The sequence below is a fragment of the Salvelinus sp. IW2-2015 genome, unplaced genomic scaffold (genome assembly GCF_002910315.2).
Source record: "Salvelinus sp. IW2-2015 unplaced genomic scaffold, ASM291031v2 Un_scaffold1034, whole genome shotgun sequence".
Lineage (NCBI taxonomy): Eukaryota > Metazoa > Chordata > Actinopteri > Salmoniformes > Salmonidae > Salvelinus > Salvelinus sp. IW2-2015.
Genome location: NW_019942696.1, coordinates 21,338 through 34,795, shown reverse-complemented (window position 1 = coordinate 34,795; position 13,458 = coordinate 21,338). Strand labels below are relative to the sequence as shown.

Below are 13,458 nucleotides of genomic sequence, written 5' to 3'. Positions count from 1 at the left end.
CAAAGAGAGAGATGGTCGACAGACAGTAGATTCCATCACTAACCATGTTTGGTGGCGGAGGCACAGACAGTAGTATCATCACTACCAATGTTGGGTGTGAGGTCGACAGACAGTAGATTCCGCATACGTAACCAATGTGTGGTGCTGAGATCGACAGACAGTAGATCCCTATCATACAAATGTTTGGCGCGGAGGTCGACAGACGTAGATCCATCACTACATGTTGGCTGCGGAGGTCGACAGACAGTAGATCCCATGCACGTACATGTTGCGCGGAGGTCGACAGACAGTAAAGTCCATCAGCTACGCCAGGTTTGGCGCGGAGGGACAGACAGTAGATCCCATCACTACCCATGTTGCGCGAGGTCGACCAAGACAGTAGACCGCATCACTACAATGTTGGCGCGGAGGTCGATCAGATCGTAGATCCCATTCACTACCGCAATGTTGGCGGGCGGAGGTCGACGACAGTATATCCGGCATCACTACTAATGTTGGTGGCGGAGGTCTCGAGCAGAGCGAGTAATGAGTCCCATTGTGTACTACCGAAGTGTTGGTGCGGGGAGGCGGACAGACGAGGTTAGATCCCGATACTATTCTCAATTTGGTTGGGTTTGGACGGAGGGTGTCGACTAGACAGTAGTGAGGTCGCATCTAGGGCTACCAAATGTTGGTGCCGTGGAGGTCGACAGACAGTATGATCCCATCAGCGTACCTAATGTTTAGTGCGGCGAAGGTCGATCAGACAGTAGATCCCATCACTACCCAATGTTGTGCGGAGGTCTGACAGACAGTAGCAGTCCAGTCATCACCAATGTTGGTGCGGGAGGTCCGACAGATCAGTAGATCGCCTATCACTCACCACTGTTGGTGCGGAGGTCGACAGACAGTAGATCCATCACTACCTGCATGGTTGGTGCGGAGTTGTTCGACAGACAGTGAAGAGTCTCCATCACTACCCATGTTGGTGCGGAAGGACGACAGACAGTAGATCGCCCATCACTAGCCGAATGTTTGGTGCGGTAGGGTCGATACAGGACAAAGAGAGTGTCGCATCTAAGGCCCAAGTGGTGGCGAGGTCGACAGTACAAGGTAGGATCCCATAATAGCCAATGTTGGTCGCTGAGGTCGGAGCAGCCAGTAGATCCCATCCTACAGCTGGAACTAGTTTCTTATTTTCTTTCTATAACATGTTTTTAACGCCAGGTATCTTCTCACCTTCTGCATCTTCTGCCATCTCCCAACACACAGTCACACACCGACTCTTTCCCGAGGCGCGTACCCCCCCTCACCTTCCCCGAGGCCGTGAACCCCATTCAACGCTTCCCCGAGGCCGTGAACCCACCCACGCCCCCCTCGAGGCCGTGACCCCCCCCCCCCACTTCCCGAGGCCGTGACCCCCTCCGCATCTCACCATTCCGAGGCCGTGACCCCCCCTCACCTTCCCAGAGGCCGTGACACCCCCCACTCCCCGGAGGCCGTGACGCCGCCCCCTCACCTTCCCGAGGGCCGGACCGCCGCCCCCACCTTGCCGCGAGGCCGTGGACCCCGAACCCCATCACACTTCCAGAGGCCGTGACCCCCTCCCTCCTACCTTCGCCCGAGGCGGTTGATCCCCCCCTCAACCTTCCCAGAGGCGCGTGACCCCCCCCCCACCTCCCCGAAGCCTGTTGACCTCCCCCCCTCACCTTCAGAGGCCGGTGACCCCCCCCCCCACTTGCCGAGGCCGTGACCCCTCACCTTCCCCGAGCCGTCGACCCCCCCCCTGCCCACTCCCCGAGGCCGTGACCCCCCCAGCCTCCCAGAGGCCGTTGAGCCCGCCCCCCCCTTCCCCGAGGCGGTGACGGCCCTCCCTCACCTCCAGAGGCCGGGACCGACCTCCCCCCCCTCGACCTTCCCCGAGGCCGTGACCCCCCCCTGCACCTTCCCGAGGCGTGACCCCCCCCTCACCCTTCCCAGAGGCCTGACGTTCCGCCCCCTCAGCCTCCGAGGCCGTGACCCCCCCCCCCCCCCCACCTTCCCGAAGGCGGTATCCCCCCCACCTTCCAAGAGGCCGTACCCCCACTTCCCCGAGGCCGTGACCCCCCCCTCACCTTCCCCGGGCCGTGACCACCCCCCACCTCCCCGAGGCCCGTGACCCCCCTCGAATATCAGAAGAGACCAGACCCCGCCACCCCCCCGACTTGGTCAGCTTCAACGCTGTACAGGTATATCAACGACCTGCGGTGTTGAGTTTTTTACAAGTAGATATGAGTTATATATACAGTGCTGATCGATTACGCATTGCTAGGAAGTCGTTCGGCGCGCACGGCTCGAACAGAAGCAAGGATAGATTCCGCATCACTAAGTTGTGCGGAGGTCGACAGACAGGTAGTATACCAATCACTAAACCAATTGTTGTGCGGAGGTCGAGCAGATTCAGTAGATCCCATCATATGCTACCACTGTTGGCTGCTGAGGTCGACCAGATCAGTAGATCCCATCGACTACCAATTGTGCTGAGAAGGTCGATCAAGAGCAGTAGATCCTCACTACCAATGTTGGCGGCGGAGCGTCGACAGACAGTAGATCCCATCACTACGCAATCGTTGGCGCGGAGCGACGACAGTTGAGATCCCATCGATCTACCGAATGTTGGTGTGCGGAGGTCGGCAGACAGTTAGATCCTATCTAGCTACCACATGTATTGGCGCGGAGGTCGACAGAGCAGTAGATTCCCCATCAGCTACCATGTTTGGGCGCGAGGTCGACAGAGCAGGTAGATCCATCACTAACATATGGTTGGACGGCGGAGGTGCGGACAGACTCAGTAGAGTTCCCATCACTGCCAATGTTGGTGCGGAGGTCGACAGACAGTAAGATCCCCTCACTACCAATGTGGTGCGGAGGGTCGAAGACAGTAAGTCCTGCACTTACCAATTGTTGGTGCGGAGGTCGACAGACAGTAGATCCCATCACTACCAATGTTTGGTGGCGGAGGTCGACAGACAGTAGATCTCATCACTGACCAATGTTGGTGCGGAAGGTCGACAGACGAGTAGATCCATCACTACCTAATGTTAGTGGCGAGGTCGTATCAGACAGCGATCCATCACGTACCAATTGTTTGGTGCGGAGGTCGACAGACAGTAGTATCCCATCACTACAATGTTGGTGGCGGAGGTCGACAGACAGTAGATCCCATCGACTACCATGTTGGTGCGGAGGTCGACTAGACAGTAGATGCCCATCACTACCTCTGTTGTGTGCGGAGTCGACAGACAGTAGAATCCATCACTACCCATGTTGGTGGGAGTGACGACAGACCAGTAGATCCATCACTACCCAATGTTGGTGGCGGAGGTCGACAGACAATAGATTCCAATCTAGCCAATGTTGATGCTGAGGTCCGACAGTATCAATTAGATCCCATCTAGCCCAATGTGGTGCTGAAGGTCGACAGGCAGTAGATCCATCTAGCAAGCTGAACTAGGTTTCTTCAGTTTTTTCTAGTACATGTTTGTTAACAGTAGTTTCTCAAACCTTCTCCCTCTTCTGCATCTACAACAAGCACACACACCTGCTTGCCCGAGGCCGGTGACGCCCCCCTCACCTTACCGCGAGGCCGTGAACCCATTCACCTTCGCCCGAGGCCGTGAACCACACCCCCGCCTTGTTTGCTTACCCTGAGGCCGTGGACCCGCCCCCTCCCCCCGGACCGGTCCGGTGAGCCGTGACCGCCCCTCCCCATTCTCACGCATTTCCCGAGGGCGTGGACCGTCGCGCACTCACCTTCCCAGAGGCCGTGACCCCCCCCACCTTCCCCGAGGCCGTTTGACCCGTGCACGTTCCGCGAGGCCCGGACGCCCCCCCGCCACCTTCCCGAGGCCGTGACCCCCCCCGCTCACCTTTTCCCAGAAGGCCGTGCCCCCCCCCCCCCACGCTTCCCGAGGCGGTGATTCCCCCTCCAACCTTCCAGAGGCCTGACCCCCCCCACCTTTCCCCGAGGCCGGTGAACCCCCCCTCACACTTCCAGAGGCCCGTGACCCCCCCCCCCACCTCTCCGAGGCCGTGTACCCCCCTCCACTTTCCCCGAGGCCGTGCCCCCCCCCCACTTTCCCCGAGGCCGTGAACCCCCTCACCTTCCCAGAAGGCCGTGACCCCCTGCCCACCTTCCCGAGGCGTGACCCCCCCCTCACTTACCCAGAGGCCGTGACCCTCCCCCCCCTTCCCGAGGCGGTGACCCGCCCCTCACAGCTTCCAGAGGCCGTGACCCCCCCCTCACCTTCCCAGAGCCGTGACCCCCCACCCATCCCCCAGAGGCCGTGACCCCCCCACCACCTTCCCTGAGGCTGTGACCCCCCCCACCACCTTTCCCAGGCTGAATCCCCCCCCACCTCCCAGAGGCGTGACCCCCCCTCCTTCCCCCAGGCCGTGACCCCCCCCTCACCTTCCCCAGAGCCGTGAACCCCCCCCCCCCAACCCTTTCCCCCCGAGGCCGTGACCCCTCCTCACTCCCAGGAGCGTTGGACCCCCCCACCCACCACCTTCCCCAGGCGTTGACCCCCCCTCACCTTCCCCAGAGGCCGTGACCCCCCCATCACCCCGGGATTGCCCACACCCCCTTTCCCCGAGGCCGGACCCCCCCTACCTGCATTCCCCAGGCTGACCCCCCCCCTACACCTTTTCCCGAGGCGTGACCCCCCCTCCACCTTCCCGAGGCGGTGATCTCCCCCCCTCACCTTCCCCGAGCGGTGATCCCCCCTCACCTTCCCCGAGGCGTGATCCCCCCTCACCTTTCCGACCGTGACCCCCCCTCACCTTCCTGACCGTACCCCCCCCTTCCCGAGGCGGTGATCCCCTCACCTTTCCCGAGGCCGTGCACCCCCCCACCTTCCGAGGCCGTGACCCCCCCCACCTTCCCCGAGGCCGTGACCACCCCCCACTTCCAGAGGCCGTGACCCCCCCCCACCTTCCCGAGGCGGTGATCCCCCTCACCTTCCCCCGAGGCGGTGATCCCCCTACACTTCCCCGAGGCGGTGATCCCCCTCACCTACCCCCGAGGCCGTGATCCCCCCCCCCACCTTCCCGAGGCGTATCCCCCCTCACCTTTCCCGGAGGCGTGATCCCCCTCACCTTCCCGAGGCGTGACCCCCCCTCACCTTTCCCGAGGCGGTGACCCCCTCACCTTTCCCGAGGCGGTGACCCCCCTCACTTCCCGAGGCGTACCCCCCTCACCTTCCCGAGCGTACATAACCATATCTTGCAGGTTGAACTCATCCTGGACAACGTTTCTATGGTGACCTCGTTCTTAACCTGGCTGCGGGGTTTACGCCTTCGTAGAACAGCTTCCACAGGTGTGCCAGCCACGCCTGCAGCAGAGTCACCTGGGAGACAGACGCTTCAGGACCATGGGGAACAACCCGTCTGAGGGGAGGGAGACAGAACACATGTTGGTATCTACAGTCCAGTCACATCTTATTTCTTTAGATTCAAATCATTATTGTTAGGGAGTGATGTGTTTCACGACAGCAGGCTGCATTCTCTCTACAGGGACACTAAATACTCCAACGATGAGCACAAACTACGACGAAATACAAAACGACAAATTACAAGAAACAACAAACAACAAAGCATGAAATTTCAGAGAATTTGCTACTGATCTTACAAAATACAACACCTTCAACACAGGACCAACTCAACACGGAACTACTTCACACAGGACACACCTTCAACACAGGACCACCTTCAACACAGGACTACTTCAACACAGACAACCTTCACACAGGACCCCAAACCCACCTTCAACACAGGAACCCTTCAACACAGGACCACTTCAACACAGGACCACACCTTCAACACAGGACCACACCTTCAACACAGGAACCACACCTTCAACACAGAAACTTCAACACAAACACTACACAACCACCTTCAGCACAGCACCTTCAACACAGGACCACCTTCAACACAGACCACTTCAAGGACCACTTCAACACAGGACCCCACTTCAACACAGGACAACTTCAACACAAGGAACCACACCTTCAACACAGGAAACCAGACACCTTCAACACAACATACAAGCACTTCAGGACCAACTTCAACACAGACATTCAACCGACTACCTCAACGACAGGACCCCACTCAACACAGGACCACACCTCAACAGAAATAAAACATCAAACACCTTACACGGACCCACCTTCAACACAGACCACTTCAACAAACCACCTTCAACACAGGACTCACCTTCACCAGACCACACCTTCAAACAGGAACACCTTCAACACAGGACCCCTTACGCTAGGCAATTCAAGCACAGGACCCACCTTCACACAGGACAACAGAAAGGACGGAAGCTCATAGCGTACCTTGAATGCTGGATCCAAGCGTAGCAATGAAAAACCAAAGAGACAGGCAGACATGAAGCCAAGGCGATAACGATACATTCAGGAGTATAACTTAAGACATGGTCAAGTAACATAAAGAGATAAAACACATAAAAATGAAACTTATTAACATTTTAAATAAATGTTAAACTTGATAATGATTTGAAGGAATGACTAGGCATTGATAGTATGTTTGAGACACTCCTTTTTTGTGTCATCCTCATTATTTTTATGCACGGTTGTCTTTGCTATGCATTTTTAAAATGATAAAATGAATCATGTTAGCCAGGATCTTTGATGTTCTTTACCACTTTCTTGCCAACTCCCCTCCAGCTCCGCCTGGGTCTCCAGTGAGTGGCAGGTCAACCATCTCCATGGTTACAACATCAGCTAGGGCCTCCCTCTGGTCATACCCACGTCCTGGATCACAGGTGTTGGTTAGAAGCCTCGTCTAGTGTGTGTGGTCCAGCATTAGTGTTGTTCCAGTGTGGTGTGTGTGTTGGTGTGTGTTCCAGCGTTAGTGTGTTCAGCGTGTGTGTGTGTACACATTCCAGTGTGTTGTGTGTGTGTGTGTGTTCCAGCGTTAGTGTGTTCCAGCGTGTGTGTGTTGTACACATTCAGTGTGTGTGTGGTGTGTGTGTGTGTTCCAGCGTAAGTGTGTTCCAGCGTGTGTGTACACATTCCAGGTTCTGTGTTTGTGTGTTTGTGTGTGTGTGTACGTTCCAGTGTGGTGTGTGTGTGTGTGTGTGTGTGTGTGTGTGTGTGTGTGTGTGTGTGTACTGGCTGCTGTATAAAGGTGAGAGCGTGGTCCTGTGTCTGCACTAGGACCCTGTAGCCCACAGAGTCGTCCCTTGCAGGAAGGATGGACGTACAGCTGGGGAGGGAAGACACTGTTAGGACTCATTTAACACCCGACTTCCCGACAAAAAGAACACAGTCTTTAAGCAACCAATCTGACTGATTATTTTCCTCCAGCACCTCTACCCAGGTATATTCCAACAGGTGATGGGTTGGCTCGGTGGGGCTCATGCCAGACTATCTCTATACCAGGGACTTTGTCAACGTTGATGAGGGTCGGGGCCAAAAAAAATATGACCTCATCATGAGGAGCCGCAGTGGCTCGTGGGTCTGCGTACCCACATCCGTACACCCCCCCCCCCCTTCCCCCCCGTCTTGACAGCGGAGAGACATTTTGTACGTTTTAGAGTTCATTTTTGTGCAATTCTACTCATTTTACCATGCGCAGAGAGAAATATTGGCATGTTTTTAAATATGATAGCTGAGTGAGACTGACTAACAAATCAATGAGGCCCCTGGCTGGTAATTCAACCTGATAACAAGTTTAGATAGCTGGCCGCTAAACTAAATTGGCAATCCCCCCCCCAAAACATGCTGATAATATCAGGTTAATTGGGCAAATTGACTGACATAAGAGAAAAATTGCTCATGCACACACGACATGTTGAAATTGCACCTTGTGTATATTCCAACTACTATTCTACCTAGCAACAGTAAGTTGAGACTCCGACTGAATAAATTGATCAGGGCGCTTCAAAAAAGGGTGGGCGTGGTCGCATGGCTGCCATTGCCCATCCCAGCTCTATAAAAATACCAGGACGGGCAATTGGCAGCCCCCTTTTGGAAGCCGCGGATAAATTCCCAAAGAAACCCCAAAACATAAACAACAAAGATTAACAACTAAAATCTCCGCTGTCAGAGGGGGTAGCCGCTAAAATGTTTTGCTTGCAAGTTGGGAGTACGGATGTGGGTACACAGACCAGCGAGCCACTGCGGCCCCCACCCTCATCAAAGTTTCAATCCCTACTCTATACACCATGATAGTTCTCATCATACATCAAATAATAACTTACAAATTCAGTAGTTGCTTGTTGAATTAACCTGTAAATAATACTACACATTCAGTAGTTGCTTGTTTTATTTCAATGAAATGGAACTAATAGAATTTTTTTACCTTTACCGGTTTTATTTTGAAAGTTTTAACGTCAATTGTAAATTTATGAGAAAAAAAACTGAATGTGTTGTACTTGGACATTTCTATGGTTGAAGCGGAAGCATTAAGGAAAAATTAAAAAAAAAAAAAAAAAATGGTTAATGCGTTCTTGAAGCGGAAGCATTGAATAATTACAGCAGTTCCATCCTTCACAAAATAGAGTGCACTACATTGTTTTAGAGCTGTCCGTCGTACATACGGAAAAAAAGGCACCATAACTATGAGGATTCCGATTGTTGCTGTGCAAGACTTAAAATAGCAGCTTTCAACAATATGTAGCGACTCTCACCTTGTGTGGTTTCCCACCGTTAAGATCCAAGGGGAAGATGACAGTTGTATCCACAGCCTACGACCAGAATCAGCGCTGAAACAGATTGATAGCACAAGCTGGAGTAGGACAGAAAGGAAGCTTAAAAAAATTAAATACAAATAGGTTACCTACTTCAGTATAACTAACTACACACTATATGCCACCATGCTGATCGACACTTAGATTTGAGGTAATTCTGAGACATCTTCTTTTTTTTTAAACTGTTGTTGACTTTTTTTTGACGACTCACGGTTTCGTTTTTGGGAGTCATGACGGCAGCAACGTCTTCTCTCCCCGTGGTGAAATGAGACCAAGACGCCTAGAAACATGGCATTCTCCAGTCAGTTAGTCAGTCAGTCACAGAACTCATTCAGCTTCCATTGATCTCCCAACAACAATTTGAGGTAAAATCTTGTTCAGGTTTAATGGTAAATAATATAATAATAACATATGCCACTTAGCAGAATCACTATCCAGAGAGATGTGTAGTACAGGAAACAAATGTGTGGCAATAAATTGGGATAAAATGAAGTTTATTAAATGACTGAATGGTGATTCTGTACCGGCTGGAAGTCTCGGAGTGGGGCGATGGTGTATCCATCAGCATCGAGCTGCAGCAGGACGTGGTGGTCTGGTCCGAGCTGGGAAAGAACTCTGAGATGGGGAGCGGGCCGGGTGGGGCTGGCTGGACACCAGGACGGGCTGGAAGCCTGGGGACACCTCCAGATCCAGAGCGGGGGGGAGAGAGGGGGGGGGGGGGGGGGGGGGTTGTTTTGTAGATGTTTTAAATCAAAGCTACAATATTATAGCCTGTTACACACCAACATGTCCACCTAACTGAGACGATGAAGACGAAGACTGAAGACTTTCTTTACACTTCAGAGCTTCGAGTCACGGTTGGCAGGAGTTACCTGTAGTAGGATCTGGTTGAAACTGTGGCGTCTCCTCAGCCTGTATCGGGAGGTGTAGAGGGCGAGAGTGGCGGGGTCCACACACATCAGCATCCCTTGACAACAACCACACAGCAGCTGGACTCTACACTGGACAACCATGGAGCTTCAAATGACCTCTGACAACCAGAAAGACATCACAACCAACAGGGTTAGAGATATGACGTGTGTATCGTAGAATTAATTATGACGTGTGTATCGTAGAATTAAACAGAACACTCCATTATATTGTAGAATCAAACAGAACACTCCATTATATTGTAGAATTAAACAGAAGACTCCATTATATTGTAGAATCAAACAGAAACACTCCATTATATTGTAGAATTAAACAGATCACTCCATTATATTGTAGAATTAAACAGAACACTCCATTATATTGTAGAAATTAAACAGATCATTCCATTATATTGTAGAATTAAACAGAACACTCCATTATATTGTAGAATTAAACAGAACAACTCCATTATATTGTACTGTAGAACTAAACAGATCACTCCATTATATTGTAGAATTAAACAAACATCCATTATATTGTAGAATTAACAGAACACTCCATTATTTGTACTGTAGAACTAAACAGAACACTCCATTATATTGTACTGTAGAACTAAACAGAACACTCCATTATATTGTAGAATTAAACAGAACACTCCATTATATTATATTGTAGAATTAAACAGAACACTCCATTATATTGTAGAATTAAACAGAACACATCCATTATATTGTATTTTAGAATCAAACAGAAAACTCCATTATATTGTATCGTAGAATTAAACAGAACACTCCATTATATTGTAGAATTAAGAACACTCCATTATATTGTAGAATTAAACAGATCACTCCATTATATTGTAGAATTAAACAGATCACTCATTATATTGTAGAATTAAACAGATCACTCATTATATTGTATCGTAGAATTAAACAGAACACTCCATTATGTGAGAATTAAACAGATCACTCCATTAATTGTAGAATTAAACAGATCACTGCCATTATATTGTAGAATTAAACAGATCACTCCATTATATTGTAGAATTAAAACAGATCACTCCATTATATTGTAGAATTAAACAGAACACTCCATTATATTGTACTGTAGAACTAAACAGAACACTCCATTATATTGTACTGTAGAACTAAACAGAACACTCCATTATATTGTACTGTAGAACTAACAGAACACTCCATTATATTTAGAATTAAACAGAACACTCCTTATATTGTAGAATTAAACAGAACACTCCATTATATTGTAGAATTAAACAGAACACTCCATTATATTGTAGAATTAAACAGAAACTCCATTAATTTATTTTAGAATCAAACAGAACACTCCATTATATTGTATTGAGAATTAAACAGAACACTCCATTATATTGTAAGAATTACAACAGAACACTCCATTATATTGTAGAATTAAACAGAACACTCCATTATATTGTAGATTAAAGATCACTCATATATTTGTAGAATTAAACAGAACACTCCATTATATTGTAGAATTAAACAGATCACTCCATTATATTGTATCGTAGAATTAAACAGAACACTCCATTATATGTAGAATTAACAGACACTCTCATTATATTGTAGAAATTAAACAGAGTCACTGTCATTGGATATGAGAATTAAACAGATCACTCCATTTTATTGTAGAATTAAACCAGATCACTGCCATTATATTGAGAATTAAAAACAGAACACTCCATTATATGTACCGTAACGAACTAAACAGAACACTCATTATATTCGTACTGTAGAACTAAACAGACAAGCTCCATTGATATTGGTGACTGTACGAACTAAACAGACACTCGCATTATATGGTAAGAATTAACATAACACCTGCATTATATTGTTATGAATTAAAAAACAGAACACTCCATTGATATTATATTGTAGAATTAAACAGACACTCCATTATATTGTAAGATTAACGAACACTCCCCCATTATATTGTATCGTAGAATTAAACAGAACACTCCATTATATTGTAGAATTAAACAGAACACTCCATTATATTGTAGAATTAAACAGAACACTTCATCATATTGTATTGTTTGTGTAGTGCCACAAGGTGAAAGACATAATTTGTTATGATTGTTAATTATGCATGTAATAGTTAAATGCATAGAACTTCCCAAATGTAATTTCTTTGTTTTGTGTTTGGTTCACACTAGAGTTTAATGTTGGGGAACCGGGTTACAGAGATTTAKCAACCAAACCCACTCKATTTTCKCGGGATACATAATTGCGAGAAACCGGTAAACTATAATTATTTATTTATTTATATGAAGAGCGTGATGTGAAAAACATCCCCAGACCATTATTCTTCCTCCACCAAACTTTACAGTTGGCACTATGCACATTGGGGCAGATTCGTCTGTCGGACTGCCAGATGGTGAACCGCGATTCATCTCTCCAGAGAACGCATTTCCACTGCTCCAGAGTCCAATGGTGGCGAGCTTTACACCGATCCAGCCGACGCTTGGCAGTGCGCATGGTGATTTTAGGCTTGTGTGCTGCTGCTCAGCCATGGAAACCCATTTCATGAAGCTCCCGAAAAACAGTTCTTGTGCTGATGTTGCTTCCAGAGGCAGTTTGGAACTCGGTAGTGAGGGCTACGCACTTCAGCAGTCCCGTTCTGTGAGCTTGTGTGGTCTACCACTTCGTGACTGAGCCGTTGTTGCTCCTGGACTTTTCCATTTCACAACAACATCACTTACAGTTGACCAGGGCAGCTCTAGCAGGGCAGAAATTTGACAAACTGACTTGTTGGAAAGGTGGCATCTACTGCCAATGTTTGTCTATGGAGATTGCATGGCAGTGTGCTCGATTTTATACACCTGTCAGCAATGGATACAGCTGAAATAGCAAAATCCACTGTGGCGGATGAATCAGAATTAGTTGGGTAACATAGATAAATAAGATGTTTTATTTATATAATATGCTTATGTGAGGTACTTGTCATTAGAATGTATCCCTTTGAACTATAGTGTTGGCAGTTGCACTTTTCCCTCAGCTAGGGCTCAGTCACTTGGGGCCCAGAGAGGGGAGAGGCCAGGCTTGTCTTTCACATGTCCCTGGTGCTATGCAGAATATCAGAAAGGGAAGAGGACAGAATGGAACATTGTCTTCATATGTGAATGTGTCTTTACCTATTCTTAAACCATGTATGTGAAGGAATGGCGTGATTAATGGGGAACCAATTACTTGTCTCCACAATGTCTGTGTGCCAGTCACTCCCTCCTTTTCCATCGGGGGAGGTGTATGGCAGTGTCTGGAAACATTGTATGTCCTCTCTGATGTTGCACTTATCCTGGATAGTGTATGACCTAGAGGCTCACTCCCCTCAGTGAGCTTGTCCATGAGTGGGGCTCAAGAGGGGTTTACTTGAGATGGAGTATCTAGAGTTGACAATTGAGTTATGCCTTGGATGAGGTAATGTTTTTGTACTAGGAACGAGAATTAGAACCTCGTTTTAGAGACCAAACTGAGCGAATTTATAGCGAATGCTTCTGGCTACGAGTGCTCCTTTCTCAAGTAAAAAGTCCATTTGTGAAGAGTTCCTAAGATCTGTGGTTGTCATGTAAGTTGAGAGGGTGTATCTTGGCAATAAAAGATCTTTGATTTTTCTGTAGTCACTCTCAACGGTTCATTATAGAAGTGAACTGTTGAAAGTCAAAGGCTAAAGCTTAAAGCTAATTAAAGATGTAGTTTAAGTATAACTCTGACTGGTGTGTAGTTTGTAAATCTCATTTGGTAATACTGGAAAATGCCACCACACCACTAATTTGAAGGGGTGTC

General features: G+C 48.8%; 1 pseudogene; it reads right to left on the bottom strand.

Moving 5' to 3' along the window:
- The window catches only part of LOC112069508 (ER membrane protein complex subunit 1-like), a 33,420-nt pseudogene that overhangs the window by 10,304 nt on the left and 9,658 nt on the right, over positions 1-13,458 (bottom strand).